The 14592-nt window shown below is 48.7% G+C and overlaps 1 pseudogene; it reads right to left on the bottom strand.

Annotated features, from left to right (window-relative positions):
* LOC123134183 (uncharacterized) overlaps positions 1-14592 on the bottom strand; it is a 146149-nt pseudogene that overhangs the window by 4633 nt on the left and 126924 nt on the right.

Consider the following 14592-nt stretch of genomic DNA (forward strand, 5'->3'; position numbering starts at 1 on the left):
ACCTTGAAGGCTCCGCCGCCCGCGGCCTCTAATGACACGGGGGATGCGGAGGCTCGCGAGGACATGGACGCTGTTGAGGATGTGGTTGGAGCAGGTGGCACCGTCACCACTTCCCCCGTGGCCGACATGGGAGCAGGTTACAACAGAGGAGAACAATATCAGCAGCGCCTCGATGGCCATGCTCCGCAAGGTACGGGTGAGGGGGTTTCTCCATCCGTGCCCCCTCCTCTTGCCGATGGGCACAGCCGTAGCAAAAACGCTTGGACCGGGGAAAACCGCCGCCCTCCGGCCGCCCCCACCACAGGAATGACTGCAGCGCGTGCGCCTCCCCTGGGATGGGTCGACCAAGTCGATGTGCCCGACGGAGCCGCTGACCCTCGAGCGCTATCACCGCACCCCCTATCGTCCAGGTCGCCACCCTGTAGTAGTGGGGGTGCGGTGCCACCACCGCCAGCACCATGAGGAGCCGAGCGACGGTGTGCTCGACTTCATCATCACCCATGCCAAGTACAGCCATGGAGGCCATGGCGTGGGCTCAGCTGCTACTGAGGTTTCCGCCAGCGGCCGGGCAGATGGACGAGTGGAGTGCCACAATCCAAAGTCTGCTCGGTTTCTTTGAAGCTGGGGGCTCACAGCGAGCTGGCCCGCCACAGCCTCCCCAGGCGACGACAACAACTCGTGCTGCTGGCTGCACGGGAGGGGCCAATCCCACTATGCAGTCCCCGCCATGACAGCCAGCGCGAGCGCAGCAGAATCCAGACCCCGACAACGTCTCGATGGCCTCTTCTGACCCTCGAGCACGTCCAAGCCGACGACGAGCCCCAAATGATAGACGGATTGGAGACACGCGCGTCATTGTTGACCAACACCGCGGTGACCCCCCACCGAACCGATGGGTGCGATGGCCCCGACATCGACGAACCCGCGCTCGGTATTGGCGGGTGCCTACCTTTCGAGGTTGGCCGCCCTGCCTTTACTCGTGAGCTGCGGCAAGTCCGTTGGCCGTCCGTTCGCACGTTCAAGCCAGAGATACCTGAGAAGTGCGATGGGAGGCTGAAGCCGGCAGAGTTCCTGAGCATCTACACCATCGCTGTTCAAGCTGCCGGGGGAAGAGATGAGAAGGTGTTTGCCAATTACTTCCCTTTGGCTCTTAAGTCCAATGTGAGGTCTTGGCTGATGCACCTACCAGAGAACTCCATTTCATCATGGGCTGGCCTGTGCCATGAGTTCATTGGCTCCTTCACTGGCGGGCATCAAGAGCCCGGCAGGCCCAGCAACTTGCAGCTTCTCCAACAGAAGGAAGGAGAAACCCTCCGTAAGTATTTACAGAGATTTAGCAAAGTTCATAGAAATATCCAAATATCCATCCATCAGTTGTGATAGCTTCCAATGTGCGCAACCGCTAGATTCATTCCAAGATGAACGTGCGGTTGCCCAAGACTGTGAAGGAGCTCTACACCTTGGTGGATAAGTGTGCTTGGATGGAGGAAGGAAGGAAGTTGCCCGGAGAAGAAGATTGCATTAACGTCGATTCAGAGGATGATGATGAATCAACCATTCAGAAGAAGATCAAGAAGCGGAGAGATAAGGCAGTGATAACCATTGAAGGATCGGGTACACCTAGTACTGGAAAGAAGGCCAAGGCTGAGGCCCCCGGCAAGGAAGCTACCATGTGCACTGACTGCCAGGACGCCGTGGCTGCTGAGAAGGCCGGGAAGGGTGATGGGCTACACTGCAAGATTCATCGGACCAAAGGCCACAATCTTCATGAGTGTTATCAGGTTGAGCAGCTTGCCAAGAGACAGAAAGCAGAGTATGAGAAGAGTGACAAGGAAAAGGTTCAAAATGTTACTGGCGGTAAGGGCCGAGGTGGTGAAGTAAATCGCCCCGGCAAACCCTTTCGGAACCAAGGAAAGCCCGCTAGAGGTCAAGAGAAGGAAGTCTATGATGATGAGAGTGATAGAGGGGATGAAGAGGAAACCAGTGAGCAGGAGTTTCAGAAGGCCACTGACGCCCTGTGCATTGATGGGGGTGCATCTTTTCACACCTCTCACCGCCAGCTCAAGCGATGGGCATGAGAAGTCAATGTCGTGGAACCAGCGCCAGAGGCCCCGAAGCTGCTCAAATGGTCCCGCACACTCATCATCTTTGACGAAGAGGATCATCCTAACCGCACCACAGCGGTAGGGTGTTTGCCATTATTGGTCTCCCCAACAATTCGCAACCTCAAGGTCACAAAGATGTTGGTGGACAGCAGGGCCGGGTTGAATCTGATCTCCCCAGCAGTTATCAGCAGGCTTCAGATAGCATAGGAAGAACTAGAGGTTACCGGCACATTTCAAGGAGTTAATCCCATCAGGAGTCATCCTAAGGGAAAGATCACGTTGTCGGTAACGTTCGGGGGAGAGCTGAACTACCAGATTGCGAAGATTGTATCTGATGTGGTTGACCTGCCACTGGTACAGCGAGGTGCTATACAAACGGTTTTTAACCCCTTTCCAAGACGACTTTTGGAACCGTCGCCAAGTGAGTGTGGGTGATAGGGGGGGGTCCTTCCCACACAACCCAGAAACCGTCGGGGATATGCCCTCCTGGCACACACGCTCGGCAAAATGAGGTCATGTGCGACCGGCGAGCGAGCAAATAAGGTTATACGTACAATAGTGCTCAAAAAATAAAATTATACAAGCGAAATCGTTTTTGGTCGTAAGTACATCCCACACAGTCAGTCCCCGCGAAACGTTTCTGTTTGTATATACATCCCACAGAGTTGCTCCAAGGAAAAGGTTTCCATTCGCAGGTACATCACACACAATTTTCCCTGTCAAATCAATTTGTGATAGCGTGGCCATCACACACGATATTAACAATTTTATCTTTTGCATTATTGAATGCATCACACATGGTGCGTAGAAGAAATTGTGTGGCAAAGGCTGTCCATCACACACAGTTTTTATGTGGTACACGTTTGCACAAGGTGGCCTAACGCAAACAGTTTTGAAGAGAATGTCGTGTGTGATTGTTCATCGATCCAACACGGTTTATTCCTAAAAATTGTGTGCGTTGCCTTAGGTCATCGGCCACGGTATTTTCTCAATAACCGTTTGCAATAGTAAAAACCAATTAGCAGGCTAATTCAACATTAGCAGGCTAATTGCCATATTATTAATAATCCATTTATTAATATAATTGACATTCATATTAAACACATAATATATGTCATTCCCATATTAAGGAAGCAGATTTCATAATTGAAATACATCAGAGTACAACATGATATAGCTTCATCACTCAGCCACCCCATTACACAACTGCACCAGCACCAAGTTCCACATGCAACATCTAGAACCTTTCGAAATTAGTATCATAGATGGTACATAGACAGATGCATCTCATCAGGTAAACCGCTGAAGCGGAAGGCCTATATTGAGCCTTCATTCATGTTGAAGGTCTTTGCAACTTTAGGCCAGTGCCTGTAGATGATTGACCGTCCATACTTCATCCTCTTCAGGAACACTTCAATATTGAACCATGGGTGTTGTATGAAAAGCTTCCTCGCCTCCTGACCATAGAGGTGGTTTGAGAGGTAATCATCAGTGAACTACTTTGGAAAGGCCTGAAAACAAGGATGTGCATAAATATCTTCTCTATATTGGAAATGGGGCAAAGGAATAAAAAAAGGTATGGTGTAATAGTTATTACCATCTTGTAGTGAACTGATGTCTTCTTCATTGTGCAGACAAAGATCTAGTTATTTTTTGTCGCTAATTTCTTTATCCTAACAATCTTTCTGAGTTTCTTGACTTGATTGATATTCATGGACAACTCATTTCCCCATATGCAAAAAGGGTTAAACAGTGAGTCAAAACCTACGGCAGTAGGATCTACATGTGCAAGACCAAATTGTTAAAAACCTAAATATTAGAATGGTTCCTGCAAATGCACAATAATGTGCTATTAGACAACGGACCATGCACGTGCTAACCTTGATTGTAAACCTCAGTGCTTCCCATTGTTTCCCTGCAACACATTTAAGGTAGTTAGTCATCAGGTTAAGTAAGGGTTCTCATGATATAAGTAAAATATGTTGATGAAAAATAAGCACATTGTAGATTCATCAGATTAATTCAAGCCACATGTAGAACCCATTTATCCAAACCAAACATGATTAAGAACTAGGAAATATAGCACTTGTATATGTTCTCATGTATTAAGTGCAGCCAAATTTGATTTATTCCTCACATGCACAACAATACAAAATTCTACCCACGACAATTGGACATTGCATTATAGAATTGAACCAAGCAGTTAACTAAACACCACATTAACTGAGCACCACATTGCACAATATAACATACTCCTAATAGAAGATCAGACAGTTAACCAAACCAAGCATGCTTAACAACTTGGAAATATAGCAATTGTGTTTCTCATGTATTTAGTACAGCCAAATTCGATTTACTTCTCACATGGTATATAATAACAGAATGCACCCACAACTATTGAAGATCGCATTGCAGAATTGAACCAAACAGTTCACTAAACACCACAACACAAATGAACCAAACATTAACCGAGCACCACATTGCACAATGTATAACCAAACCAAGCATGCTTGACAACTTGGAAATATAGCAATTGTATTAGTTTCTCATGTATTTTGTAAAGATGAATTCGATTTCTCACATCGAAGACAATACAAAATTGCATCCTGAAGCATTGAACATCACATTTTCAAAATTGAACCAAGCATTTAACTGAAGACGACAACTAATTAACCAAATAGTTAATAAGTGAGCACCACACTGCATGACATATAGAACATATACACAGAAGCAACAGATTGCATGGTAAAATTAGATAGCACAATTCACTAGAATTTGTTAAGGAAAGGCAGGGGCAGCACACGCAAGAGGTAAACCGAGCATGCTTAACCAGCGCATCTAGCAAATGGCAAGGTGCTCCTCCAAGATCTAGGGGTTGGCACGAATGGTAGCCATCGCGACCTCATCCGCGTGTGCGACCGCGATTTGCTTCTCCGCTGCCAAATTCTCCTTGAGCTCCTGGCTATACTGCATGCACCATGGCTTAGGGCGGCGCTTATTTGGTGGAGGGGTCGGTGATTTGGATGGAAGGTGTCACGCCGGCGGTCGGGGCATGTGGGATGTGGAAGGAGGAGGAGGATGGGGGTCTAGTGTGGATTATCTGCCTAGATAGACGAGGCCGAGCAGCGTGAAAGAGGGTCGCCGGCGAGGGGGGCGGTGCTTCAAGCAAGGAGTGATGGGAATCATGCACGGGCCCACACCCATGCACGACCGTACGTAGAGAGCGCAACTGCACAGCAAGAGGGGATGCTTGATCGGACCGGCACACATGCACGTACGATTCCGGAGGATACTTCGGCGCAGTCTGAGCTTGGGCGCGCCACGGTCACTGAGACTGAGCAGGTGGGGATGGGTGAGCTCGCGCTCAGCTTGGCTGATATTGCGGATGAAGCGGAGGATGGGACAACAGCGAAGGAAGTGGAGCTCGCAGCGCTAACCGAAGGTATGACAAGACAAGAGGCAGCGGCGTTCGCCAAATTCAAGACCTTTTGCTCCAACATTGTCAAGCGACTCGCCCCACCTCTACTCAAGGAAGTCCAGGCCTTGGCGCTAAGGGTGGAGCCAAAGCCATGCACTCCTAGGCGCACCACGAGAGCCTCAAAGAGATCTTCAACAGTGTCGGTGACGAAAGCCACCCCGGCTGAAAATGTGCTACTATGGGCTCTTGGATTAGTCCCGGCTGATCTAGTGCCTCATGAGGAAGACGTGCAAGAGCTCAAGGACCTATTCGACTCGCCTTTGCATGATCAACATGTTTGGATCATTGCGGCTTTGTTTGGCAATCCGGTGCCATCCTTTGAGATGGAAGAGGAGACAAGGGTGATGGTGGAGGCTCGGTGAGCTGCGCTGTGTCTAGGCGTTGGAGTGCTTATGGTTTCCATGGATACACACCCATCTATTGTATGTTGGAACATGCGAGGGTTGAACAATCCGGCGAAAAGGAAGGCGGTTAAGGAGTTCCTAGATACCACTAAAGCTAGCTTAGTTTGTCTTCAAGAAACCAAGATGGATGTAATAGATTCCTTTGTAGTAATGCAACGCATGGGGCCGTCGTTTGACGGATTTGCGTACTTGCCGGCGATGGAGACTCATGGTGGCATTCTTTTAGCATGGAACTCTTCGGTGATTGACGTGCAAAACCTACAAATGGACATGATCTCACTCACTGGTATGGTTTGCCCAAGGGTGGGAGTGGCGTGGTGGGTTACTGTTGTGTATGGACCACAAGGAGATGCTAGAAAAACTAGCTTTCTCGCAGAGTTGGCGCAGAGAAGGATGTTTTGCCTAGGGCCGTGGATGGTGCTTGGCAATTTTAACATGATCTTGAGAGCTTCGGAGAAGAATAAGGCGAACATCAACAGGAACATGATGAACAGGTTCCGACAGTTTGTGGACGATCAGGAGCTTAAGGAGTTGTACATGCACGAACGCTTATTCACGTGGATGAATGAAAGGGCCAGCCCGACATTAACTAAAATCAACAGAGTACTCGTAACAGTCGACTGGGAGTTGGAATACCCGGACTGCTTACTTCAAGCGCTGTCCACTGGCATCTCCGATCATGCACCTCTCTTTCTAACAACATGTGCGCCTTTTGCCTAGAAAAAGAGGTTCAGGTTCGAGCTCTATTGGACGAAACTAGAGGGTTTTGAAGAGGCTGTCCAGAGTGCTTGCAGATGCGACGAGGCGATCACTGATCCCTTTAAGAGACTGGATGCACTTTACAGGAATGCGGGTGCGGCCTTGCAAGCGTGGGGCAGAGGAAAACAGGGAACATCAAGTTGTCTATGGCGGTGGCCACATGGGTGATCTTCCGGTTAGACAAGGCCATGGACCATCACCAGCTTTCGCCTATGGAAACCTGGCTGCGGCGTACGCTGAAACTTTGCCTGGTTGGGTTGGCCTCGCTAGAAAGAACCATCGACAGACAAAGATCTCGCTTCCGATGGCTCAAAGAACACTACTAGAAAAACCCCTACTAATGGCGCACCTATTATGGCTATTAATGGCGCATCTGTGGTGCGCCATTGATAGCACGCCATTAGTAATTTTTACTAATGGCGCACCACCTGGTGCGCCATTAGTATCTGGTATACTAATGGCGCACCTCGGGTGCGCCATTAGTATATGCCAGGGTGCGCCATTAGTATGCCTCCCAGGGGCCATGTATACCCAGGTGCTTTGGCATACTAATGGCGCACCACCTCTGGATGCGCCATTAGTAACCGCGGCATACTAATGGCGCACTGCCCAGTGATGCGCCATTAGTATGCACTGTCATACTAATGGCGCACTGTCATGTGATGCGCCATTAGTATGAATATTAGGTTTTTTTTATTTTTTTATTTTCTGTTTTTTGCACAGGTTACAAAATGTATAGTTTGACAAAATATAGACAGCACACATCAACAACAGATTCATCAAATGTATAGTCTTTGAATACAATTCATCATATTAGTCTCCGAATACAATTCATCATATTAGTCTCCGAATTGAAAAGACCGAACAAAGATAGAACATTATATTACAAGTCTCGAGACCGCGAGTAGCGAGTCTGTCTTCACATTACAAGTCGATATCGATCATCTAAACTACCATCACATAGAAGAGAGCTGCGGTCATCACGATGAGCATCATCACGATGAAACTCGTCTTCATCCGGTTCCTCCAACGCTCCCTCCCCTCTCCCGCTAGATAGCGGGCGTATCTAGATTCGGCCTCGGCCCTAGTGGTGTACCCTTTGTAACTGTTACCGCTGAATCGGTGAACCTGTCTCCGACACTCCTCCCAGTCATCGTAGACTCCGGGAACCTTACCCTTGTACACGACATACGTCGGCATCGCTATGCACTAGCCAAACGAAACGTTAGTACCAATTCACAGACAATACATAAGCAATATATAAGTATGCAACAGAACGATCGGAAGAGAAAAGCAAGACATTAATAGCATCGATTACATCTAAGTTGAACGACTCTCGAAACCAAAGAGACATACTACAAGTTCATTAAAGTTTAATTACAACATGAGCCAATCGATGTTTCAGAACTAGACAACTCGACTCAAGGGACCGGAGCGTGGATGAAGCCGCCGTCTATCGTGGGAGTCATGAAAGAACGGGCGTTGTCATCCTGCATTTGTAGCATTGTGTCGATGTCACTGTTGGACGGTTGATTTCTGAGGTAGAACTGCCCCGAGGTACGAAGGACATCTTGATGGATGATTTCCGCAAACTCCGACTGGATGCGAAAGAATTCTTGTCGGAGGTCCGCGTCCTGGATTGCCGACACGCTCGCGGCCCAATCTTTGAGTTTACTCGGTAGAAGAAGTTGATGATGGTCCCGTACGATCGCCCGCATGTGATGGATGGCGTAGTAGGCACCCTTCTGACCGCCAGGCGGCTGCTTGACGCAGCAGAACGTCGTATTGTGGGAGAACACGTGCTTGCCGTACTTACGAATAGGCCTGGTGAAGGTGCCTCCAGATTGGGCGTAGCCGGGGAGAACATCATCAAGAACCTTCTTGACATTTGTGTAGTCTACGTTCGACTGACGGTCCGGGTCGAAATACGTGGCCATAGAATATTTGGGGCTTAGGAGGATGAGCGTGCAACGTGTGTCACTGCAGAAAACACGGAATGTTAAAAGAAAAACGATCGAAATGTAAGAATTCATATGTTACGGGCCGGTTGAGGGGAGGACTTACTCGGGAAAGTAAGGCACGAGGAAGTTATCCTTATCTTGGTTTGCCAGAATGACGCCTTCGAGGTAAGAACTCGCGACTTGCCGGTCCCCAGCGCTGCCCAAGATCTTGGCACGCATGTAGAAGGGGTCGACTATCACGATGTCCGGGGTCTTGTCGCGAATGATCCGCATCTCCATACTCAGCGAAAATAGCCGAACGAAGGTGTAGTGCAGCGGATGAAGGTTCAACATAGCGTGGATGTCATCAAAACGCAGGACGATCGTACGCCCGATGGAGTTATCCACAAAGCCCTTGCCCTCTGGCACCTTGGCCGCGAAAACCGGGTATGCCACATCCTTCTCTCTGAGACGCCGCTTCTCCAAAGCAAGAACACTGTCATGCAGACTCCGCATAGCACCGGTTGCAGCATTGAGCATATTTGTCGGTAGCATCGCCCTACCCGCCACATGCACCCTCCTCGAGATATCCTGCGGTGAAGGTGGCCCGTCCTGAGCACGGATCGTACTCGGTGCCGGCTGGCTCGCACCCTTCTTAGTCTTTCTTTTGCGTGCCTTCTTCTTCTCCTGTAATGGGACCGAGTTCTGCTCACAGACCGCCTTCTTGAGTGTGTTGGGGCTGATAATATTTCGCACCTCGCCTATCTGAGGCTCGGTGAAGTCGGCAGCTGGAGGCGTCTCCTGAGAGCTGAACGCCAGACGGCGCCTGTTGCAACTTGGCTTCTCCGCGGTACGAGCTAGATCGCACACGTCTTTTGTTGGGTTTGGTTCTTGAGAAGGAGGCCCCATGAAGTCGCCATCGTACCCATGCTCGGCAAAGTACTGATCGACATTGCCAAATGTATCATCGTCGTCGTCGTCGTCGTTCTGATCCTGTGCCATATGCATGTTTGGATCCAGTGGCATAGGGATGTCCGGCACCGTTACGGCGGTCTTGCCATGGGGCCGACTTGGCGCCGGCACGACTGGCGGTGTTGTCTTTGGGGTGGTGTCCCCCGCCCCCAAACGAATCTGGCTCTTCGGCCAAAGCAGGGGCCAGCTCAGGCAGGCGCTGAGGGTCATCACGTCTTCATCGTCGGCCCCGACGGGTCGAATCGGAGGTAACAAGTCGTCGCAGCCTGGCAGCACCCGAACCAGTTGAACCCTAAACAAGTTGGGTGGCATCTGGGTACCGTGGAACAAGGGGTTGCCCGGTTGAACGATTTTGCCCTTGGCGACATCGACCAACTCGTTGTTCACGAAGTGGAGGAGAGTGCACGGAACGTCGGCGGCGCCCTGCGAAAACATGTAGGGCGTCAGGGATGCCCAGTCAAAGGCAAGGAGATGAAGTCCTCGGCCGAGAGAGGCTTAATTAGTTACCGTGATGATGGCGTCGAGCTCGGCTAATGTCGAGGCACCGCCAACGGCGGGCGTGCAGTTGACGGAGGGGCCGCTTGCTGAAGAGGTGCCGGCCGGCGTACACCCGGGTGCATTAAGCTCCCGTGCCGGCGTCGGAGACACCAATGCCGCCTCCGCCGGAGGCACCAATGGCCCCGCCATCGCATTATGCGAGTTGCTGGCCGTGAAGCTAGGAATCGGGGGCGGCCCCTGTTGGCCGCCCGCAATCCACGCACTCAACCCCGAGATCAAGGTAGGCACAAGGGCGGTGATCGTCGCTCCGAGTCGTTGTTCCACTTGCTCTTGGACAATCTCCGGAATCCGCGCCACCTGTGCCTTGAGTTCTTGAACCTCTCGCGCCTGGCTTTCCGAGCTGGTCTTTTTCTCCTTCCGCACACCAGCGGTATAGTATGACCCCCATTTTGTCGACAAGCCTTTGCCGGCCACACGACCAGCTGACGTCGGCTTACTGAGCTTATCCTTGTTCTTCATTACATTCAACCCCCTATTTAGAGTGGTGTCCCAAGGGTTGCTCTTAGTCGACTCCGCGCTACTGCTTTCAGTCGCCTGCGGAAGGAATGTGAACCATTTAGAAATTTGGCTTCATTAATTAGAATGCAACCATATGGAGCTAATTACGCGGGGGTGTATTCCTTACCAGAACAAGCTCAAGCGCCCTGGTCTTCGGATCCGTGGTAAGCTCCTTTGTTATCGGGTCCTCCTTGTACCGGGCCCTGACATAGTTCCTAGTCTGCTTGTTACCGCTGTATTTCTCGAAGCGGGGCGGTAGGCCTTGCTCGGCACGGTCCGCGTCCTCCTTGTCCCATATAGGCTCCGCCACTCTGTAACCGCCGGGACCGAGTGTGTGTTCCCCTATGTTCAGCTCCCGCATTTGTTTCCCCCACTCACTTGATTGGGAGCTTGCGGTGCTCGAGCAATTGATCTTGAAGTCGTTGTAGTCATCTTCGGTGATCGAAGGATTTTTCTCCTTGATCTTCTGATAACTCTCACCTTTCTCGATCATTCTCTTCACATTGCTTTTCCAAGTAGACAGGGCCTTGCTCATCTTCGTGAGGGCAGCATTGTTCACTTTATTCCCTTTGAGGCTTGTGTTTTCAAATTCAGCGGGGAACTTGTATCGTTCGTGCAGCTTCGTGAAGAGGAGGTTGCGCAAATTCCCTCGGTCAGGATGCCTCAGGTTCTCGGTGTTGATCGAGACGGTGCTCCGGACAATGCACCCGAGCTGAAGCGAGTACCCCTTGACTATTCGTTCGGGCGCCGTTGGATTCCCGTTGGAGTCCACTTCAGTAACTTCCTCCTTGAGGGTGCGGAGCACGATCGGGCGCCGGTCCTTCCGTTGCCTCTTCGGTTGGCTGCCATCTGTGCGTGCGCCGCCATCATCAGTGGTGGCATCCTCGGCGGCACCATCAGTGGTGGCATCAGTGTGGTCATCCTCGGCGGCACCATCCGTGGTCTCAGGATCGGTGGGGAAGGCGGCGGCCTCATACAAGTGAGGTTGTTCCTCCATCTCCTGGGACAGCTCCCAGAATGCCTTGCCGCCCGAACCCCCGGCCTCATCGTTGTGGGCCATGTTTCTCTCTAAATAGAAACAAAGTTTGGTCAAAAAGTTGGTTATTGTCAAGGAACAAGATCTCTAAGTTGACCAAATAACCTAATTCTCGAGGAATGTCGCCAAAAAGTTGGTTATTGTCAAGGAACAATTGAGAGATGTTTGTGATATTGCCTAGGTGTTTTGGGATAGAACCTGTTAGTGTGTTGTTGCTAAGGTCCAAGTCCACGTTCTCAGGGTAACCTAGTTCTTGAGGGGTGTGTCTAGAAAGTTCACTCTTCTTTTTAGAAGACAAGCGTCTGAAATGGTATTGCCTTTCCTTAATTTGTACTATTTTTTCATTGTGTTGAATACTTATGTGGGTGAGTGTATCTGTAATTACTTTTTACTACACCGCAGGGTGTTCAAACACGCGGAGAGGATAAACGCTAGCAGGCTGATCATTGCATATCATTCATAACCATGAATGAAGGCTCAATGGACCAAGGAAAGAAAACCTACACAAACACAAGGATGACTATTGGAGACACTCAGGCCTGCTGCTTTGTGTTGATTGTTCAGAAGCTAGGGAATGTCCATTATATATAGATGCAGAGAAGCTTCGGCCGTGGTGAAGGTCAACCCCTATATTTTAATTGGAGGGCCAAGAGATAAGCTAAGCTGCAAATTATGAATCTGCGTCGAAAATTGCACCACATTCAGCATAGGGCAGGAGACGCCTACCCTAATGAATATGTTATTCTCACACCTCATCACTTGCTGAACTTGTAAATCATTTCCGTGAAAACAATCAAACGGTTTTCAGCGACAAGTGATACAAGGAACTAAACTGGGTTTCAGCTCTACATGGGCCAGAGTGGACTTGAGCAAATGTGTGTATGTGATGTGCCCCAACAGGGTAAACTTATTAAGATATACTCCAATCTTCATCAAGTTGCAGTTTTGAAACGTTGGCAGTTTTTCTAGCTGATGAAAGGAAACGATTTCCTTCCTGGACCATCGAGTCATGCACACGTTGGGTTAATGCGCAGTCGAACTCCGATGAAGAAAAATAGAAAGTATATGGCATAAAGGGGTCTAGACTTGTGCAATTTTGACATTTAGGGTTACCCAAATGCATGTGTTATGACTTCTGAAGCCAGACAGAAACTCCGATTATTTTTGGTTCTGTACATGATGCAAAATGGATGGATGGATGAATATAATGAAGCAAGTAATTGTCCTGCCTTGGAAATTAAGCTGGTGCCTACAGGTATATGTATGTATTGTTCGGTTGGTCCTGAAAAACAAAAGCTATCTAGCTAGTATGCAATGCAAATTAAGCTGCAGATAGCTTATTGTCTCCTCTCACTATCTCTCTATCACACATGGCAAGCAAGGGTGTCTGAGTGTGTGAATAAAATACTAAACTAATCCAACCACTAAAGCAAATTAATTTTTATTTCGGTTGAGAATCGGGCACCTTCTAGGTCAAGAAAATTGGGCATGACCTTTGCTAATTTTCTTGACCTAGGAGTGCCCCATTTCTCAACCGAAACGGAAATTAATCAACGTTTCAGGAGAAAGGGGTTATTTTAGAAGATCACAAGTAGCAGCAGCATCACTTGACAAAATCACAACTAGCAGCAACAACTCGCAGATAGCAGCAGCAGCATCACTTGACAAGTAGTACAGCAGCAGCATGCATGCACTGGTCCATGGCACAAAGTCCATGACCCAGAATAGAGCACTTTACTAAAAATGAAGAAGAAAAAAGGCATGCATGCACTGGTTGTAGCAAATCATCAGTTAATTAAGAATAGTTTTAGAGGTAACTAACTGAAACTATTTATCATGTTGACAACAGTAGCATGTGGACCTATCATGGTGATTTCATATCAAAATAGAGGAGTACTCCTGTTCATTTGGAGAACTCATACAACAATTGTTATGCATCAAACTTGGGATCAACAGTAGCATGTGACAAACAAATTATACATCAGGAATAAAGCATCAACTTTGTCAAGCGTATGAAATTGCTTAGGTTCAACAGAAAACAAAAATGCCCTGTCAATTTTCAATGCCCTGTTTAATTGACCGAACAAGTGTTTTTATAGGCATAATACAGCAGCACAGCCCCATAATGATACCACGGGCCCCCTGTCTCATTGTAAATAGACAAGTAGTACTGTCCATCATGTATTATCTAATACTGTATATTCTTGCTAGGAGGAAGACCAACTTTCTGGGTAACTAGTGTATAAACTAAACAGTATAGTCAATATCAGCCTGACAAAACAGAACTGAAAGCATTCTGAGGTTGAACAGAAACCTAATCAGGCAGTTTTACTAGACAAAGACGGCAGCAAACAAAATAACAGGCCAACCAATGAAACCTAAAGAAGAATGATCCAATTGACATCAAAGTACGCATTGACACCCACATTCCACAAGAAAATTGACAGCATGACCAATGAAACCTAAAGAAGCATGATCCAATTGACAGCAAGTATACATCAGCACACCTAGCATCACCATCTAGTCATAAAGCGCGTCCAGTTCATAATTACACCTAGTCAAGAGTCAAGACAAGCTTAACTTTCAGGAAAGTTGATGCACATTTCCACGAAAGCCCACCAAACAAATTGCATCAGTTTCATAATTTGTAACGCAAAGGTGCAATGGATCCAAATAAATTCAGATGCAAAATGAGTACATAGGTGCCGAGGGGAGGAGAGGAGGAGAATTCAGATGCAAAAGCTCACCTTAGCAGCAGCTTGGATTCAATGGAGCTTGGAGGGGAGGAGACGGTGCCGAGGCCGTGCGGGAAATGACGGCGCTGCGCGGGTTTCTCCTCTCC

This window comes from Triticum aestivum, chromosome 6B (assembly GCF_018294505.1).
Source record: "Triticum aestivum cultivar Chinese Spring chromosome 6B, IWGSC CS RefSeq v2.1, whole genome shotgun sequence".
Classification (NCBI taxonomy): domain Eukaryota; kingdom Viridiplantae; phylum Streptophyta; class Magnoliopsida; order Poales; family Poaceae; genus Triticum; species Triticum aestivum.